At 40.8% G+C, this 18,992-nt stretch overlaps 1 protein-coding gene across 1 annotated transcript in view; it reads right to left on the bottom strand.

Annotated features, from left to right (window-relative positions):
- Positions 1-3,456: 3,456 nt before the first annotated feature.
- Positions 3,457-18,992, bottom strand: part of TFPT (TCF3 fusion partner) — a 160,443-nt gene continuing 144,907 nt past the window's right edge. Inside the window, exon 7 of the transcript XR_010067838.1 lies at positions 3,457-3,467. The gene's annotated coding sequence lies outside the window, so the exon portion shown is untranslated. The remainder of the gene's footprint in view (positions 3,468-18,992) is intronic.

Genomic DNA, 18,992 nt, shown 5'->3' with positions numbered 1-18,992 from the left:
AGGTGGGGGAAAACGAATGAAGTTCAAAAGTCATATCTGCTACTTTGAGGAGCTTGTCCCCAGCTTCTTTTAATTCCCCACAGCAACACAGTTGACCATACTAATCAAGACTTGAAGTTAGCTATCCATTGCACCATCTTTGAAGATGCTTTAGCCAACTCTTGGGAATATCTTTCTATTGTGTGTATTGAAGGAATATATAAGCTTACAGTTCACTACATATTCATTTGGGATCCTCTTTCCCAGTGCAGTTTCCTTTGCCTGGCACATTTATGCTATATTTTGGAAGTAAATAGAGAAATGTAGCACACCAGAAGTGATGAATGAAATACACTTAGAGCAGTGTTTCTCAACCTTGGCAACTTTAGGAAGTATGGACTTCAACTCCCAGAATTCCCCAGCCAGCCATGCTGGCTGGGGAATTCTGTGAGTTGAAGTCCACACATCTTAAAGTTGCTGAGGTTGAGAAACACTGCCTTAGAGTGAGGTGGATTTAGGTTCTCAAGGAACTCCTGAAAACCTGGTACCACATTTGTGTGTAGAGCAAAGAACAAGGTGCCATTGAAGGACGATGCTATGAATTTGTTGGGAACAAAAATAGAAGTGACATCCCACTGTTACACCACTGAGCAGTTATGATCCAAACCCTCTCTATAGGGAGGGTGCTATGAATTTCAAACCTTTCAAGAATTATTCATAGCATTTCCATAGATTGCATGTCTCCATAAACAAGTATAACATTGATTTTACTCTGCCATAGGGAAAATGCTATGTGTTTTGGTGTTGGAGAAGACTCTTGAGAATACCACAGGTAGCCAAGACAAGTTATCCTACTTTGGACAGATTATACAAAGGCCTAGCTCTCTGTGGAAGTCTCTAATGCTGGGAAAGATGAAAGGAAAGAGAAGAGGAGGATGACCAGCAGCAAGGTGGATGTTACAGTGGCCATAGGTGCACTTTTGGAAGACATGAAGGACCGTGTTAGAGACAGATCATCATGGAGAAAATGCTCTACTTCATTTTAGCAATAATATAGTCAGTTTGGTTTCTATGTACTCCTTCTGGTAATGTCCAGGTATATATGTATCATTTTGGTTGTTAGAAGACAGTGTTAGCTATGAAGAAATAATTGGAGTGACAGAAATAGTTCACTCATTCTCCTACTTCATTTTGGTTTCCTAAACCATATAATCCAACTACATTTTCCTCTTTAATATTTCCAACTTTGATATTCCAGTTTCCAACCACATCTTGCTTGCATGTTCTGTTGATTTCAAATTGAACTTTATCATAAAACTCACCAACCCCTTCTTCTGCAACAGTGGTTGGAGCATAAACGTGGATGATTGTCATAGTAAAGGGTTGTCCAGAAAGTCTAATTGATATTATTTAATCACAGATTGCATTGTAGCCAAGTACTGTTCTTGTTATACCCTTCCTATCTATAGTATAAAAGCAACACTTTTTATTCTTTGTTTTTCATGTCCTGAATAATAAAAAGTATGTTCTTCTGACTGAAAGTGTCCAATCCCAGTCCATCTCAATTCGTTGTTGCCTAAGATGTCAATTTGTAGTTGTTTCATTTCATCTTTGTGTTGAGATTTCCCTGTTCATGCTTCTTACGTTCCATGTTCCCACTGTAATTCTTTTTTGCAGCTTCCGATTTTCTTTTCCTGTACAGATAGTCCTCACTTACTGACTACTCATTCAATGACCATTTGAAGTTATGATGGTGCTGCAAAAAATAACTTTGTGGTCCGTTTACAACCTTCGCAGCGTCTCTCAGTCATGTGATCACCATCACAGTCAGTATGCATTGTCCAGTGCCTGACCTGAGGTTTTTTCTTTTTTTCCCGTCTTGCAGAGCAGACAGATTGGAGAAGAAGGGATTGCAGAGGAAAGAGATTGCCTACAGAAATTGCTTGCTTTTTTTCTTGCCCCCACCCCCAGAGCGGAGAGTTTGGAGAGGAAGAGATTCCAAGAGAGTACTGTAAGCTGTTTGTGTAGCGCACCCACGGCTCCCAGCCCCGGGCTGCCAGCACAATGTGTACAAGACAGTAAGCAGGCACTTGAGCATTCCAAAAAGTCAAGGACCTGTGAGGAGGCAAACAAAAGCCAAAGGTGTGAAACTGACTAGTCTTGTCACTTTCCAGCTGGAAAGCACAGTCACTGTCAAGTGATTTCTAGTGACTGCTTCATTTAGTGGCCGAGCTGCCGGTCCCAGTTAGGGTTGTTTAGCAAGGACTACCTGCATGGCAATATCAGCAACTAGACATCCCAAAGCCTTTAATCTAGCCACGTAATAAACACCATTAGTACTCCAAAAGATCTGTAGCTCCTCCTTGGTAGCATATTGCATGCCATCCATCCTGAGGGGCCCATCATCTGGCACTACATTGTCAATCATTTTATATTTTCTATCAATATGATTTTCTTGGTAAAAAGACAGGAGTGGTTTACTGCTGCCTTTTCCTGCGCAGTATGAATGGATGCCTTTGCCATTGTCACTAAAGTGATCATCTGTTTCCAGCATCTTCCTCTATCACTGCTGCTCAACATACAGTAGCTCCCTGCCTGCTTTAGTTGGGCAGCTGGGATGACCTTCACCCTTTGTGTGACCCTGCTGGGAATATATACACTTGGAAGACACCCCTGGAACTCTTTACTTATCCCCCCCAGGAACACCCGCATCACCATGATGAAGCATCACAGCAGGACTTGGAGGAGGGGGTCATTGGGTTAGCTTTCCAAAATTGGAGGTGGGGCTACCACTAAAGACCCACTTCTGGGTAGCCGCTCAGCACACCTCAGCATAGGAGGGCACCTGGCACGAGTAAGTAGGAACGAATGGGAAGAAGTGTTTCTACAGATACTATGGTCCAAGGCATGAAGGATTTTCTAAGTTAACAATCAGCATATTAAATTGGGACTGGAAATAAATGGGAAGTGAGTTCTATACATTACTCTTGCCACAGCAGAAGTTTCTGAAATTTCTGAACCGGCTTCACGAGCAGCACTTTCTCAGGATGCCCATCTAGGTAAAAGCTTTAAGCTTGTTCCTCCCACCCTTAGCGTAAACCAACTTTCTAGAAGGGTACTATAGTTGATGGTATCAAAGCTGCTGAGAGGTACAAGAGAATCAACAAAGCTAGATCCCTTGGTCTCTCTCCTGGCAAAGTCCATCCAACAGGCTGGCCAAGTAGTTTCAGTGCCAAAACCAGGCCTAAACTCAATGGATATGGAAAGTCCATTTTATCCTAGAATGATTAGACATGATAGGCCACAATGCACTCAAAGAGCTTGGAGAATCAGCAAATGTAGGCTATTGGCCTATAGTTTTGTTTTGTTTTTTTTAGATCTTTTGGGTCCACTTAGGGTTTTTTTTCAAGCATGGTCTAAGTAATGCCTTATTTAAAGAAGTTGGGGCCACATCTTCTTGTAGGGAGGGACTTACAACCTTGAGTACTCTCTTCCTTCTAGATGTTATAAGGCATGAGGAGCAAGGGCAAGCAAACCTATAGTTGATCAAAACTATTCCAGTGCCTTGTCCAGGTCCTCAGGCCTTAAAAACTCATCCAAGAAAATCTGACCAGACAGGGCCCTTCTACAGATTGAAGTGCTGCAACTATGTAGTTTATATCCTGATGAAGTTGATTAATTTTGCCTTCACAATATATAGCCAACATGTTACAGCAACCTTCCATGAATTCTACAAGATCTATAGGTGAGCCAGATCCCCAAAGGCTTGAAAATCCTCAAAAGAGCTTTACGGTACTGGACCACACAGAGAAAATGCAAAGATAGAGAAGTAAAGTAAAACTGCTTTTTTGCCTCTAACACCATCACAAAGTACATTTTTGATCAGGTTCAAGTCTTCCTCCACCTGTCATCTCCCAACTTGCTTCATTTTCTTCAGCTGAGATATGTACCAAGGGACAGTTCCTAGGTACTCTCACACTCAGGGTGCTGGTCAGCTAACAAAGGTGTTGTTGTTGTTGTTGTTGTTGTTATCTTGCTATGAACACAAGCATGAGATGCAAGGCCAGGGACAGATGGGTCATCAGCGGAGTCACTCAATGTCCACAGGAAGGGAATGCCGGTCAGCTTTGAAAATGCCCACAATGGCTGCAGGGTGCATAATCGCAGGCCCTCCCAAGACTGTATCTGAGGGTTTGGAGAAGGGAAATGGTGGCCATGTAAAAATGTCTTGTTGTTGTTTATTCGTTTAGTCGCTTCCGACTCTTCGTGACTTCATGGACCAGCCCACGCCAGAGCTTCCTGTCGGTCGTCAACACCCCCAGCTCCCCCAGGGACGAGTCCGTCACCTCTAGAATATCATCCATCCATCTTGCCCTTGGTCGGCCCCTCTTCCTTTTGCCTTCCACTCTCCCTAGCATCAGCATCTTCTCCAGGGTGTCCTGTCTTCTCATTATGTGGCCAAAGTATTTCAGTTTTGCCTTTAATATCATTCCCTCAAGTGAGCAGTCTGGCTTTATTTCCTGGAGGATGGACTGGTTGGATCTTCTTGCAGTCCAAGGCACTCAGAATTTTCCTCCAACACCACAGTTCAAAAGCATCGATCTTCCTTTGCTCAGCCTTCCTTATGGTCCAGCTCTCGCAGCCATATGTTACTACAGGGAACACCATTGCTTTAACTATGCGGGCCTTTGTTGTCAGTGTGATGTCTCTGCTCTTAACTATTTTATCGAGATTGGTCATTGCTCTTCTTCCAAGGATTAAGCGTCTTCTGATTTCCTGACTGCAGTCAGCATCTGCAGTAATCTTTGCACCTAGGAATACAAAGTCTTTCACTGCTTCTACATTTTCTCCCTCTATTTGCCAGTTATCAATCAAGCTGGTTGCCATAATCTTGGTTTTTTTGAGGTTTAGCTGCAAGCCAGCTTTTGCACTTTCTTCTTTCACCTTCATCATAAGGCTCCTCAGTTCCTCTTCACTTTCAGCCATCAAAGTGGTATCATCTGCATATCTGAGATTGTTAATGTTTCTTCCAGAGATTTTAACTCCAGCCTTGGATTCCTCAAGCCCAGCTTGTCGCATGATGTGTTCTGCATACAAGTTGAATAGGTAGGGTGAGAGTATACAGCCCTGCCGTACTCCTTTCCCAATCTTAAACCAGTCCGTTGTTCCGTGGTCTGTTCTTACTGTTGCTACTTGGTCGTTATACAGATTCCTCAGGAGGCATACAAGATGACTTGGTATCCCCATACCACTAAGAACTTGCCACAATTTGTTATGGTCCACACAGTCAAAGGCTTTAGAATAGTCAATAAAACAGAAATAGATGTTTTTCTGAAACTCCCTGGCTTTTTCCATTATCCAGCGGATATTGGCAATTTGGTCTCTAGTTCCTCTGCCTTTTCTAAACCCAGCTTGTACATCTGGCAATTCTCGCTCCATGACCTGCTGAAGTCTACCTTGCAGGATCTTGAGCATTACCTTACTGGCATGTGAAATGAGTGCCACTGTTCGATAGTTTGAACATTCTTTAGTGTTTCCCTTTTTTGGTATGGGGATATAAGTTGATTTTTTCCAGTCTGATGGCCATTCTTGTGTTTTCCAAATTTGCTGGCATATAGCATGCATTACCTTGACAGCATCATCTTGCAAGATTTTGAACAGTTCAGCTGGGATGCCGTCGTCTCCTGTTGCCTTGTTATTAGCAATGCTTCTTAAGGCCCACTCAACCTCACTCTTCAGGATGTCTGGCTCTAGCTCACCGACCACACTGTCAAAGCTATCCCCGATATTGTTATCCTTCCTATACAGGTTTTCTGTATATTCTTGCCACCTTTTCTTGATCTCTTCTTCTTCTGTTAGGTCCTTGCCATCTTTGTTTTTGATCATACCCATTTTTGCCTGGAATTTACCTCCAATGTTTCTAATTTTCTGGAAGAGGTCTCTTGTCCTTCCTATTCTATTGTCTTCTTCCACTTCCGCGCATTGCTTGTTTAAAAATAATTCCTTATCTCTTCTGGCTAACCTCTGGAATTTTGCATTTAATTGGGCATATCTCCCCCTATCACTGTTGCCTTTTGCTTTCCTTCTTTCTTGGGCTACTTCTAGTGTCTCAGCAGACAGCCATTTTGCCTTCTTGGTTTTCTCTTTCTTTGGGATGTATTTTGTTGCCGCCTCCTGAACAATGCTGCCAACTTCTGTCCAGAGTTCTTCCGGGACCCTATCTACTAAGTCCAGTCCCTTAAATCGATTCTTCACCTCCACTGCATATTCCTTAGGAATATTAGTGAGCTCATATCTAGCTGATCTGTGGGTCTTCCCTAATCTCTTTAGTCTGATCCTAAATTGTGCAAGAAGAAGTTCGTGATCTGAACTACAGTCAGCTCCAGGCCTTGTTTTTACCGACTGTACAGATGTCCGCCACCTTTGGTTGCAAAGGATGTAATCAATCTGATTTCGGTGTTGTCCATCTGGTGAAGTCCATGTATAAAGCCGTCTCTTAGGTTGTTGGAAGAGAGTGTTTGTTATGCAGAGTGAATTGTCTTGGCAAAATTCTATCAGCCTGTGTCCTGCTTCGTTTTGTTCTCCCAGGCCATACTTACCTGTAATTCGAGGTGTCATTTGACTGCCCACCTTAGCATTCCAGTCTCCTGTGATGAAAATAACATCTCTTTTAGGCGTGTTGTCCAGTAGGTGCTGCAGATCCTCATAGAACTGCTCTACTTCAGCTTCTTCAGCATTTGTGGTTGGGGCATATATTTGGATCACTGTGATGTTAGATGGCTTGCCCTGAATTCGAATTGAGATCATTCTGTCGTTTTTTGGGTTGTATCCAAGCACTGCTTTAGCCACTTTACTATTAATTATGAAGGCTACTTCATTTCTTCTGTGGTCCTCTTGTCCGCAGTAGTAGATCTGGTGGTCATTTGATGTGAAGTGGCCCATTCCAGTCCATTTCAGTTCACTGACGCCCAAAATGTCTATCTTTAATCTTGACATCTCACCAATAACCACATCCAATTTGCCCTGGCTCATAGATCTTACATTCCAGGTTCCAATGGTGTGTTGATCCTTAGAACATCGGATTCGCCGTTCACCACCAGCACCGTCGGCCGCTAGCCGTCCTTTCGGCTTTGAGCTAGCTGCGTCATCACGTCTGGGGCTAGTTGAGCTCATCCTCTGTTCCTCCCCAGTAGCATTTTGACCATCTTCCGACCTGGGGGTCTCATCTTCCGATGGTATACCGACATATCTCTGGTTGTACTGATCCATTTAGTTTTCACGGCAAGAATACTGAGGTGGGTTGCCATTACCTTCCCCAGGGATCGCATTTAGTCTGACCTCTCTGTCATGACCTTCCCGTCTTGGGTGGCCCTTCACGGTTTAGCTCATGGCATCATTGAGGTGCTCAAGCTCCAGCACCACGACAAGGTAACGATCCTTTGCTTGGAGAAAAATGTCTTGTATGTATGTATATATTTCACCATCCCCAATTTCCCACAATGCCCCTGGATTGGCCTTCCTCAGGGAATTATGGGAAATGGAAAGCTTGGCTAGACTAGCCACTCAGTCTTGCTAGGAGTGTTAGCACTACAACAGGCAAGTTCACCAAGTCTCCCTAACAGCCAAGGGCTATACTTAACCTCTCAAAAGTAGAACAGCCAACACTAGGCCCAACAGGAGCAACTGTGCACAGTCACAAGCATACTTGCTAGCTACAACAGACTTCGCTGCAGTCGATCTAGTAACCAGCAGTATCGCTGTATGCTTGTGGACAAGTAATTTTTTTTACAGAATTCCACCTTAATTCAATGCCATTTCTCCTCCAGTTGTCTTCCTGCAGGTTCTCCCCATGACAAATCAATTACTCTAGAGGCTGTTTGTGAGAGGGGTAAACCAATCTGGACCACCTCCATCTGGAAACACCTTGGTACTTACCTGGGAATTGTTGGGTGTGTGGATTGCAAATGTTCAGAGAGCGGTTCTGGAGCACCATTAGGAGCAGCGAGGGAAGGTAGGTATGGGGAAAACTGAGAAGAAATTAAGAGCTCAGTTATAGGTACAGGCTCAGTCATGGCTGGAGTATTCAGCAGGTTTTTTCTCTGAAATATGCAGGTTCTACTTAATAGTCATTAAACACAATTGAGGGGAAAAATGGATCAGATGTTGATGCCCGGGGCACCAGCCTTCTCTGCCAACCATTCCTTTGCTCAGCTTCTGATTCTGAAAATGGCTGCATCAGATGGCATATCAAAGGGTGCTGGAGGCTGCACAGGAAATGCTAAGGGACTTAATCAGACCCCTGGGGTTTTACGTTTGACAGCTCACTAAAAGCAAGCTTGAATATTAATGAATTAAAGAAGAGAGTGGCAGGGAGAGTTATGTCAAGTGCAGCCCCAACTGAGCCAAACTGCTGAAGAAAATTAATAAGATGATGGATGCAAATTGGTGGCTCAGAGGGATAATCATGCATGTTAATGAGAAATGGAGATGGGTATTAGTAGAACCTGCCCTATTTGAATTAAAAAAGAGATCATCTCAAATATGAATATTTCATAAAGGTCCGGTCATTTGCCTGGGCTGAATATACATGCACTGGTGATGGCTATTTTATCATCTGTGTCTTTTTCTTTTTTTTTCCCTTTAAAGGATGACTGATGAAGAAAGAAAAATGTGTCCTATCACCTAGGATTACACTGTATATTATATGGCTGTCAATATCTGTTAAGCATGGAGTAGATCTACAAAAAAGAGCTAAGCTCTTTCCCATCTTCCATGAACCTATGCAGTAAATAGAGCATGAAGCATAAATGTGGCATCTACATCTTCATTTTTGATGCCTGCATCTTTACATTACAATATGTGATATAGTCAGAAAATTCTGTAACTGGCAGACATCCAACATCTTTGAGGATCATGGAAAGGCAGAGATGGAAAAAAAATGCTCCTTTTGAATTTTGGCTGTCTTGTGGACTTTAAAGTCACAAAGTCCCTACAGGAAGAAATATAACAATTCTAATACAGTCTGAACTCTGAAGTGTTTACTTCGTAAGTAAGAAAGACTTGGAGTCGTATTATGGAAAGATTTGAGAATTAAGTTTTTGCCAATTGCCACTGCCAAGTTCTGTAAAACATTTAATGTTAATGCCAAATGGAAGCTGTTAATGCCAAATGCAACTCAGAAGATGAAGTTTCATGTGACCTTGTTGCAACAGAGAATAACTGCCTAGCTAATTTTGGAATTTCTGCCATCATGGACTTCCACAGGGTGCTGGAGCAATTAAGAAAGTCTGCCCAGATCCCCGATGAAGCTGAATAGTTTTTAGAAAGGCCTTGGGAAATTGCTGGCTTTGTCAGCTGGAAGAACGTTCAAAGCTCTGACTGATCTGTGTAATTTGCAGATGGTCTGGGCTAGCCAGCATGACCTTGGATAAGAATTCTGGGAGTTGAAGTCCACACATTTGGAAAGTTGGTGATCTGGATATTGGGGGATGTGTTCCATTCATCATAAGTAATGTCACTTATTTATTTGCTTGCTGGTTCATTAGATTTATTTCCTGTCTTTCTTGATCCACCATCATCTGGACTCCAAGGTTGAGATGGGTCAAATGGTTATCATGATGACTGCTTTTCAAATTGTGTTGGATTATTTGGGCGATGTAGATCTTGAGGATATTATTAGGTATCTGGAATAATGAGAACCCCTTCCATTGGACCCTTATCCCTCCTAGCTGCTGAAATACTGAATTTATTTATTCAGTTTATATGGCTGCCCTTTCGAAAAGTGCAAGCATAGGACATGCTGTTTTCATGATTCAAGGGAAACGACTGATGTTTTTTATTGGAAATATTTCTTCTGTTGGCTAAAAGCAGTCAGATGTAAAATGTTTGAAGAACCTTCTATTGACTCAGTCAAATTGGTAATGGTGGGAAACACTCAAATGTTACATTCTTGATCAAACTGATTGAGAAGGTCGCCACTATAGACACTTCCTGGCATTCAGACTTTAGGCTTACTGGTGAGGAGACACACATTTTGTCTGCACAGCTTTTAAACATTGATTACTACTTTCCTTTCCTAATATCAGTCATTGTTTTAGCATAATTCATTTTGATTGGACTGATGGCTTGTTGCTTTTTTTTTTATGAAGATTTTATGGATATGCCATTTCAATGGCAAGTAGTCATTTGTTAAAAAAATTAACGTAACGTTCATGTGGCTTAGGGATCTGAAGATATTTATCTATTATAATTCCATTTCTCTTCCATTCATACAACAAAGGTGAGGAACATACTGATCTTTAAAGAGATACTTGTACTTATGATTCTGTTTGCCAACTTATAATAAGTCTACTTATCTACTTCTAATACTACTACTACTACTAATTATTATTATTATTGAAACTCTATATGCTTTTCAGAAAAAAATAGTTCTTATTCCCAATTAAAATATATGGTCATCTAAAAGATTCCTCTCTAGCACAAGAACATTAGGACAAGATCTAAAAATTACCTAGTTGCGCTACAGATTAAAACGCATATGAATCCATGGTTCCATACTATGGCCTATAGTAAAAGGCAATTATCAGCCATTCTTTTTCATTATCTTAAATTAAAATTATACTTTAGCTCTAAATGCAAAATACAAACACAGATCAGTCTTCAATGTGTATGAGTGCATTGATTGTCAATTTCCTGATCTTTAATGGTGTCTCAAAAATCTCTCTGTCATAACAGAACCAGGTATGTGTTTCAGCAGTATAGAAATATAGCACTTAATGCAAGATATGGTGAAGACTATGAACAGCAACCCATTATCTAAATAACCTTTAGTTACTTAGCCCAAAAGCATATGAATTTTAACAGTGTTGACTGCCAGTAGGGGGAAAAAATTCCACAAGAACTAGCTGGAAACATAAGTTTATTGAAAACAAAATTACACCAATTCAAGAGGAACTTGATAACAAATGGATCTAGTCCTTAAACAACATCAAATTTTGGGCCCAGGGAAAACCCAGATCTTGAGGAGTTTTGCTTGCAACTCCAACAGCTGATTCAATTCAATTCTTGTATTCATGTCTACATAGGTTTGCTTTTAAAAGCATTTAGTTTTACCCAGTTATGGCAGTGGGCCTATATTTGCACTCCTCAAGGAGTAAGTAACCTTGTGCAAGTTATTTCTGAGTGAAATGTGTATAGGATTGCACTGTAAATAGGGTACCCCGAATGTCGTGTGCAACACGTTTTCACCTGGGGTGGATGTAGGGGGATGGCAAGACCTCAGCTATGTGTAGATCTAAGCAATTGGCATGGAGTAGGCAGTTCTGTGGTTCTTCCTCCTCTCATTTGGTTCAGCGCCAAGCTTACAAGCTGTGATTGAAGGAAGAAGCTGTTTCATGTTATCGTTCTAGTTTTTTTCCCCTCAGAACTGTCTTTCTGTACATGCCCCACTACTTTCCAGTGAATGAAGCTCATTTTTTCTTTCAGGATGGGAAAAAAGGCAGCCGGGGGCCTTTTGAATAAACCAACGCAGGTTGTCCAAGGGGGGAATAAACAAAGTCAAAATGGTGGCCATGACATGATCAAAGCTTTGCCCCATTTTTACATGTACTGTGATAGGTGTAAAATGGACAGGGCTTTGATCACATGGTTGTGGGCACCATCTGGACCTTTTTTATGCCCCCTGTAGGCACCCCTGAACCAATGGCAGGAAGAAAAGGGGTAAGCAACTGTCTTACTCCAGCAGTCCATTTTCAATGGAAAGTATCCAAATAAGATTGGAATTGAGTGTTTTGTGGATGTTTTTCATTTAAAGTCCAAGAAGAAGAACTAATGCTTGTGAAACATCATTTGACCCAAGAAAGCTAGATCACACATAATTTTGTTTCTGTCCCCACAGGTTGCTGTGGTTGCCATCAAAAGCTTCTCCAGGATGGGGCACAGCCGAGGTGCTTACAGCAATAGGGCTCCTGCTGCATCAATGAAAAATGTTTTCCAGTGAAAATGCCGTAAAATGAAGTTTGTGCATAGGAGGGGGGAAGGAGATACTCATGAAAATATACGAACATTAGCCAAAAGTAATGCAGGGAATTCAGGGGGAAATATTCAGATGCTAGAACTTGAAATAAATATTGTGAAAACAGATTGAACAACATCTGCTCCAAGCACATTGGCAGCCTCCTAGCCAATTGGTTCATGCTAGCCTTTAAGACCCCATATTGTTCTGAAGACACCCCGTTCTAATGCTGTTTGCTAATGCTCAGGGGCTTTGCAGAAGTGAGATACTTCTAGACAAGGCTTTGAGCATGCATTTTGCCCTTTTGCAGTAGTCCACAGGAACTCCGGTGAACAACATTTCCTCATCTGTTTCCACTGCTTCTTTCAATCTTCTTTCTTTATACACATACACCCACGTACCCAGACACAAGCGCACACCCTCCCGCATCAAATAGCAATAGATGAAAGAGCTGCCTAACATTTTTTAACTAGCATCACTAGAAGCTGTCTGTCTCAAAGCATCCTTCTCATCTGCCAAAGGTTTTGGAGTTAACAGATCTGCAACAATCCCCTTTTTTGTTGTTGTAAAAGGTCATTGTGAGCTCATTTCTCTAGGATCGCTATTTATCTACTGTAAGGTAATTTCTATGCCATATCGTTAGAAACACAACAGAAATTATTTGCACACTGAATACACTGATTTGAGCAGCCACTGTATATGCCAGCACACTTGGGTTCACCCATTATTTCACCTGTCCTGGACAGCCATTACCTTCAGGAAGGCAAAAAGTAAAGTGGAAAGTAACTCCATTCCTCATCTTAGAGTCTGGGAGTTGAAGAGAGTGCTAAAGAAAGATTAACATCCATGTATGGAATCACAAGCTTATTGGATTCACCAACACACCTCCCAGCCATCTATAAGGTTACATCTACTTCACCCTTGCTGCCTGGACTGGTTTACTGGTATGACCATGTGTATGGCTTATTTTCGTCCTTCATCAAATGATGTACAGGAGAAAGAGACACTGATGGCTTTCAGCGGCTGTTCAATACATATATAATACACAATTCTTCTTTTTCATCTATAAAACCCCCCAACCCTAATAAAAACAATACATTTAATCAAAATCACAGCTACTGATGAATCTGCATGCCAGCACTTTTGGAGACTTTTTACCCTCCTCAGACTGCCACTGAAAGTAGTTGGAAGAATATAGTTTGATTCAATGCTAAAGAGAAGAAAAGCAACCCAGAAGGAGGGACTTGTAGAGGTTTCATTCACTGCAGGTAACTTTCAAAGAAGTTTATTTCTTAGATTTTTATCCTGACCTTATTTTTTGCTGAACTCAAGGTAACATACGTACTTAATGCTCACATCTCCTGTTTTCCCCAAAATCAGAACCCGGCAAGGTGAGGTGAGGTGGGCTGAGAAAGGGACCAAGTCACCCAGCCAGCTTTCCTACCTAAGGGAGGACTGGAACTCACTGCCTCCCAGCTTGTAGCCCAGCACCTTAGCCACTACACCAGACTGGTTCTCAGTTGCCCAGTTCCATTTTAGTGGGAGGAAGTACCCATTTCTAGAAGGATGAAATTAAAATGCCATCCCAATTTTACAATGGTGGACTCATTTCTAGAAGGAGAAAGGGTCAAAATGGCCTGTTATATACATGAAGAAACCAACTTGTCTCTACAAGTACAAAATTTCCAACCCATTTGCAGAAAGCTCAGAAAGGGAACGAGTTGAGTAATCCGCCCAGAGTCCCCTGATGGGAGGAGGGCGGGGACAAATTTAATAAATAAATAAATAAATATAATCAGTTTTAAAAGAAATATTAACTGAAAGAAAAAAAAATAGCTTTAACAGAGTACAGGTAGTCCTCAACTTATGATCACAATTGGGACTGGGACTGGACATTGCTAAGCAAGGGAATTGTTAAGTGAGTCATGCCCAGTTTTATGACTTTTTTGCCATGGTTGTTAAATGAATCACCACGGTTGATAAGCAAATCACCATGGTCATTAAGTGAATCCGGCTTCCCCCATTGACTTTGCTTGTCAGAAGCCAGCTGGGAAGGTTGCAAATGGCGATCACATGACCCTGGAACACTGCAACCGTCGTGTGAGCTGGTTGCCAAGCGCTTGAATTTTGATCATGTGACCACAGGGATGCTGTGATGGTCGTAAGTGCGAGGACCAGTCTTAAGTCACTTTTTCCAATGCCGTCATAACTTTGAACAGCTGCTAAACAAATGGTCAGAAGTCAAGGACTATCTGCAGTCTCAAAAGGATAACAGATTCTACAGCATGTAATCCCAACTACAGTGGATGTTCTCTAGAATATATTTCTGACTTCACAGAAAAGCCATGAAATAATGCTAGAAGCCATGGAAGGTTTGTTAGTTTGTTAGACAGAGGTTAGTTTGGGAGACAAAGCAATCCCTGTTCCATACAACCAGCACCAAAAGAAACCATATTTACTAGTTAGCCATTCCTCTCTCATCAGTAACAGAAGATACAATATGCCCTCTTTTACAAATTTCCCTCAAATGTTCCCCAAAGAGAAAAAGGAACTTCTCCTCATACATTCCCATAACAAAACTAGTCAGCCTCCTTCACACATTCATTTTTTCTGATAATAACTGCTATCCAACAGACATATTCTAACTAAATCACACATTCTCTCTCTCACACACAATATTTTTTCTCCCATCATTTCTCCCTTCCATATTATTTTTCAGAACTGCAATTCTGCAAATGGTCTCTTAACAGAATATCAGTATCCAAACAAAGCTAGAATTCAAAGGATGGATTTAAGCTGAGATGTTATCAGAAAGGAGCCATTAAAATGTGATTGAAGTCAGTCATTCAAATATGGCCCTGGTGATGCATGAGAAATTGAGGAAGTCATTTTTTACAAACTCTAGAAACAAAAAACTGAGGAAAATTTTGAGAACTTTTGGGATGTTCCAACCCAATTCACTCATACGTATGTTCTTTTAAAAGCTGTTGTCTTATTCCCTCACACATACCTACTTATTTCTATGCTTTCTGCCTCTTGTTACTGATATGCTGCTCCATCCTCCATCTTTTGGAAGGGTGTATAAGCTTGGACTTCAGCATCTACTGGTGAGGCATAGAATATGGCTTCTTAGACTAAAACTGGCAAATATTCCTTTCATGCCCTTATCAGTTGGCAAAAGGGAATCTCCATGGTTTAAGCCAGTGTTTCTCAACCTCGGCAAGTTTAAAATGTGTGGACTTCAACTCCCAGAACTCCCCAGCCAACATGCTGGCTGGGGAATTCTTGGAGATGAAGTCCACACATCTTAAACTTGTCGAGATTGAGAAACACTGGTTTAAGCCCTCCAGATATGACTGACTGACACCTAACTACTAAGGCTGTTCTTCATGCAGGTTTTATTGTGCCAATTTCAAGCTCTGTCTCTCTGTCTGAAGCCAACCTGAATCCAGTCTTCCTTTCTATCTACCCCACCATACTGAAAACAGTGTTAAAGTGTCTGAAGCTCTGTAGGGAAAGAGAAAGAAGTCAGCAGATGGGAATATTTGAGTTCCCATCAATGTGAGAAAGGGCCACACTAAAATGCTACAGATCCACAGCTGTTCTAGGAAAAAAAAAACATTTCTGGTACAGTTTCAGATAGACTGAGGCCTAGTCAGCAATAAATCAGTTCTCTTCCTGGTCACATAATATTGTAAGGCTAGAGAGCTACAAAGATCCTTTTTGGAAGCATCTTCAGTAGACATCAAGCCCTTCCATATAACAACCTATCAGGGACAAAAGCTGCCCCATCTTCTGCATCTGTCTCACACTGTCCTCAGCTTGCAATCCATATTCTGGGGAGGTGGTAGGGTGGCAGAGGTCAGCCTCCCCACCAAAAAACAAAGGGCAAGAGAACTGTATGCAGATATGCATTCCTCCCAAAATAAAGTAGAAGTATTCCTTTGTGTCAGAGATTTGGGGGATGTTTTCAATGAGCTGCTCTCAGATTGCAGGAGATGGCCTGAGAGTGCCAAATTCCAATGAATGATAAACCAACCCTCTTCCAGTGTGAACTGCACTCACTTACTGAGATAGAAGTCACAACTTTCAGCCCCTGCCCAAATTAAAGCTTAAAGTATCCCAGATCAAGGAAGCTTGAATAATCCTTTCCCTCTGAAAGCTTCCATTACTTGGATAAGGGAAAATAATATTGTAGCCATCCTCTCATCTTCATTTTAGCGTCACAAAAACTGAAGAGGTAGGTTAGGCTAAGCAACAGTGACTAGCTCAAGGTTACTTTGTGTGTTTCGTAACTGACTGGGGATTTGAACCTGGGCCTCCCTAATCCTAATTCAACAATTTAATTACTTTTTCACATTGGCAGGTCCAGGCTTCATCCTAGAACAACAGTTCAACTATGTTCACAACATGCTAATCCATGAATTATTCCAGAGGTGTGGGTCTGTATGACACATTGAATGACAACCCCACCAGTTGAGTGTACATGACAAAGAAACTGGTTTAAATAAAAGTGAAGACAAATCTGAAGATCTGAGTCAATGGTTTTGAAACTAGGAATCATCAGACATTTATGTGAAGTTTTAAATACTGGTTTCCTCTCATTAGTATCTGGTTTATTTTTTAAAAAAGAGAAATAAGGGCAGTTCAATCCAAAAATGAGAGGAAATCAATAATTAAAGGCATTTTTTTTGTCCCTTCAGACATGCACTGGACAAACACAGAAAGGAACTAACAATGAGCTATGAAAACAAGCTATTCAAGAGAAAATTAATGGACTATTCATTCCTAACCCCTTAACAGCATTTATCAGGAAGCAGTAAGACAGGCTAAAGTAAACAAGAAAGTTTCAATCAACACCGTTGAGTATCTCTCCAGTCTAAAACTTTCTTATGAATAAAGAAGAACCTTGGCCAGTGATAACATAGCACTATGCTAAATACTTAAGATTGTTTTAATTCTGCTCCACTCTAAATGTTGGAAAGCAGTGCAAACTGGCCCTGGGATGAAAGCTCTGCATATCTGTCTAAAGCATTATTCCAGAATCCCCAAAGCTGAGCTTGAAAACTTCTTGGTTTCTCTTAGGAGATTGCATCCTCTATTGTTCCCTTAAGGTTTTGCATTAAGAAGTTCAGAAATGAAAAATGTAACAACCCACCAGCCCCCGCAAAGAAAGGGGTGAAAGTGGGGGTCATTAGCCCTTGGTATGACTTGGGGAAGGGAAAGGAGGAGCATGGGATTGGGAAAGAAATGAATGAGGCAGGAATGAACCCAACATGGCTTTAGACTATAACAAGGTCATAATCTGGCTCCTCTGAGGAAGAACAGAGGGTAAATTGAAGCACCCCATATTATAGGCTGATCCTGCTGTTCATACAGTTGTACAAAATCCATCAGGGAAGGAGGTGGGGGAAAACAGGGGTCACCAGTGTAGATTATTCTGAAATGGACAAAGACCCCTAACCTTGTCCAGTTACAAGTTACAAGAGACAGTATTAAAATACTATCAAAGATTGAAGACATGTTGGTGCAGATAATAAAGTGATAAAAATGAAGACTTGGGACAGAAAAACAAAATCCACTTATGTTTAAGAAATGGATGAACCATGAAATAGTGATGTTTTCCAGTCCTTCAAGATTGCTTTTGTTTCAAGTCCTGACAATGTTTTGGACTTATTTATTTTGGACACAATTTTATCAGCAAAACTGTTTTTCCACTGAAACTCCAAAGCCAAAGGTTGAGGGGTAAACATGTGTTAACTATAAATTCAATATATCAAAGTTGGTTTTTCTAATACAATGATCTCCCCCTCTTGGGTTGGCAGTCTTAATCAAGACTAAGAAAAGCAGTGGTTTTGAAAAAACATTTTTACATGAAAAAAAAATCATTCTCCCTCACACCAGACTTATACATTTAAAAATATTTTCCAACATTTTAAAGAAACCATGTTTGTACTGTGAACTCATTCCTTTCACAAAGGTGGGGAAATGAGATTTAAATGATGGTTGCACACACCATAACATTACACCAACATGTAGCATTATGAGGAAAAGACAACTAATGTTCTCTCATCTGTTCCATTGCCTCTATTTTTCTCTTCCTTTGGCAAAGTGAATTACACAGTTTGTCTGCTTTGTACATAATTATGTAGTTTGGTCATTCTTGACTTAGTGTTATGTGTGAACTATGCCATTATCATAGTTAACAATTAAGTGCAAATACAACCACTGTAATTTAGTATGCCATCCAAGCATTAAACTCTAGTGAGTGAAAATAAAGATAATAAACTATGGTCTGAAGCTGGCTTGTTTACAATAAACTTAGTAAGAACCACAACTTGTCTGGGCTTTGAAAATATGGCAAACTGTGGTTAATCTAAAAGAGAAGCAAATAAGTCTGAAAGCATTCTAGCAGCTGTCCTGAAGGGAAAGAGTGGGATGGGAGAGGGGGTGATACTCAAGAGCCATGTGGGCTCATATTGCTGAAATATGGTTCATTGTTAAGTCTGAAGTAGCCCATGTTTTCAATAAGGGAAAAGAAGAGTCATTCCCAACACTGGACAGTGGTTAACCTACATATCTTTGTGTACCTTTCTCTTGCATTAGAAATGCATATGAGAAGTACAATGATGATTAAACTATTATTTAAAATTAAAATTAAAAATTGATCTCAGTGTCTGCCTGAGATCTGCTTAGGGAAAGCTTGAATATGAACATTTCAACTAATGACAGTAGTGGCTGAAAATAACATTTCAACCAAGCTACAATTCTTTCAGCTAAATTATCTACAAAGTAAACTATATATTCCAAAGGGCTAATTTAAGGCCGGGGAAGGATTCTATTGTTAAAAATCATTTTTATCTTCCACATTTTCATTCTTAAAGAAACACAGTGACCTGCTGAATGTTTCCCATACTTTTTATGTCTCTTTGTTTGCTTAAAAAAGAACTAATCATTCAAAGAATATAACATAGAGTGGATTTTTTAAGCATCCTGAGCA

This window comes from Candoia aspera, chromosome 4 (genome assembly GCF_035149785.1).
Source record: "Candoia aspera isolate rCanAsp1 chromosome 4, rCanAsp1.hap2, whole genome shotgun sequence".
Classification (NCBI taxonomy): domain Eukaryota; kingdom Metazoa; phylum Chordata; class Lepidosauria; order Squamata; family Boidae; genus Candoia; species Candoia aspera.
This window is presented reverse-complemented; position numbering and strand designations above follow the sequence as displayed.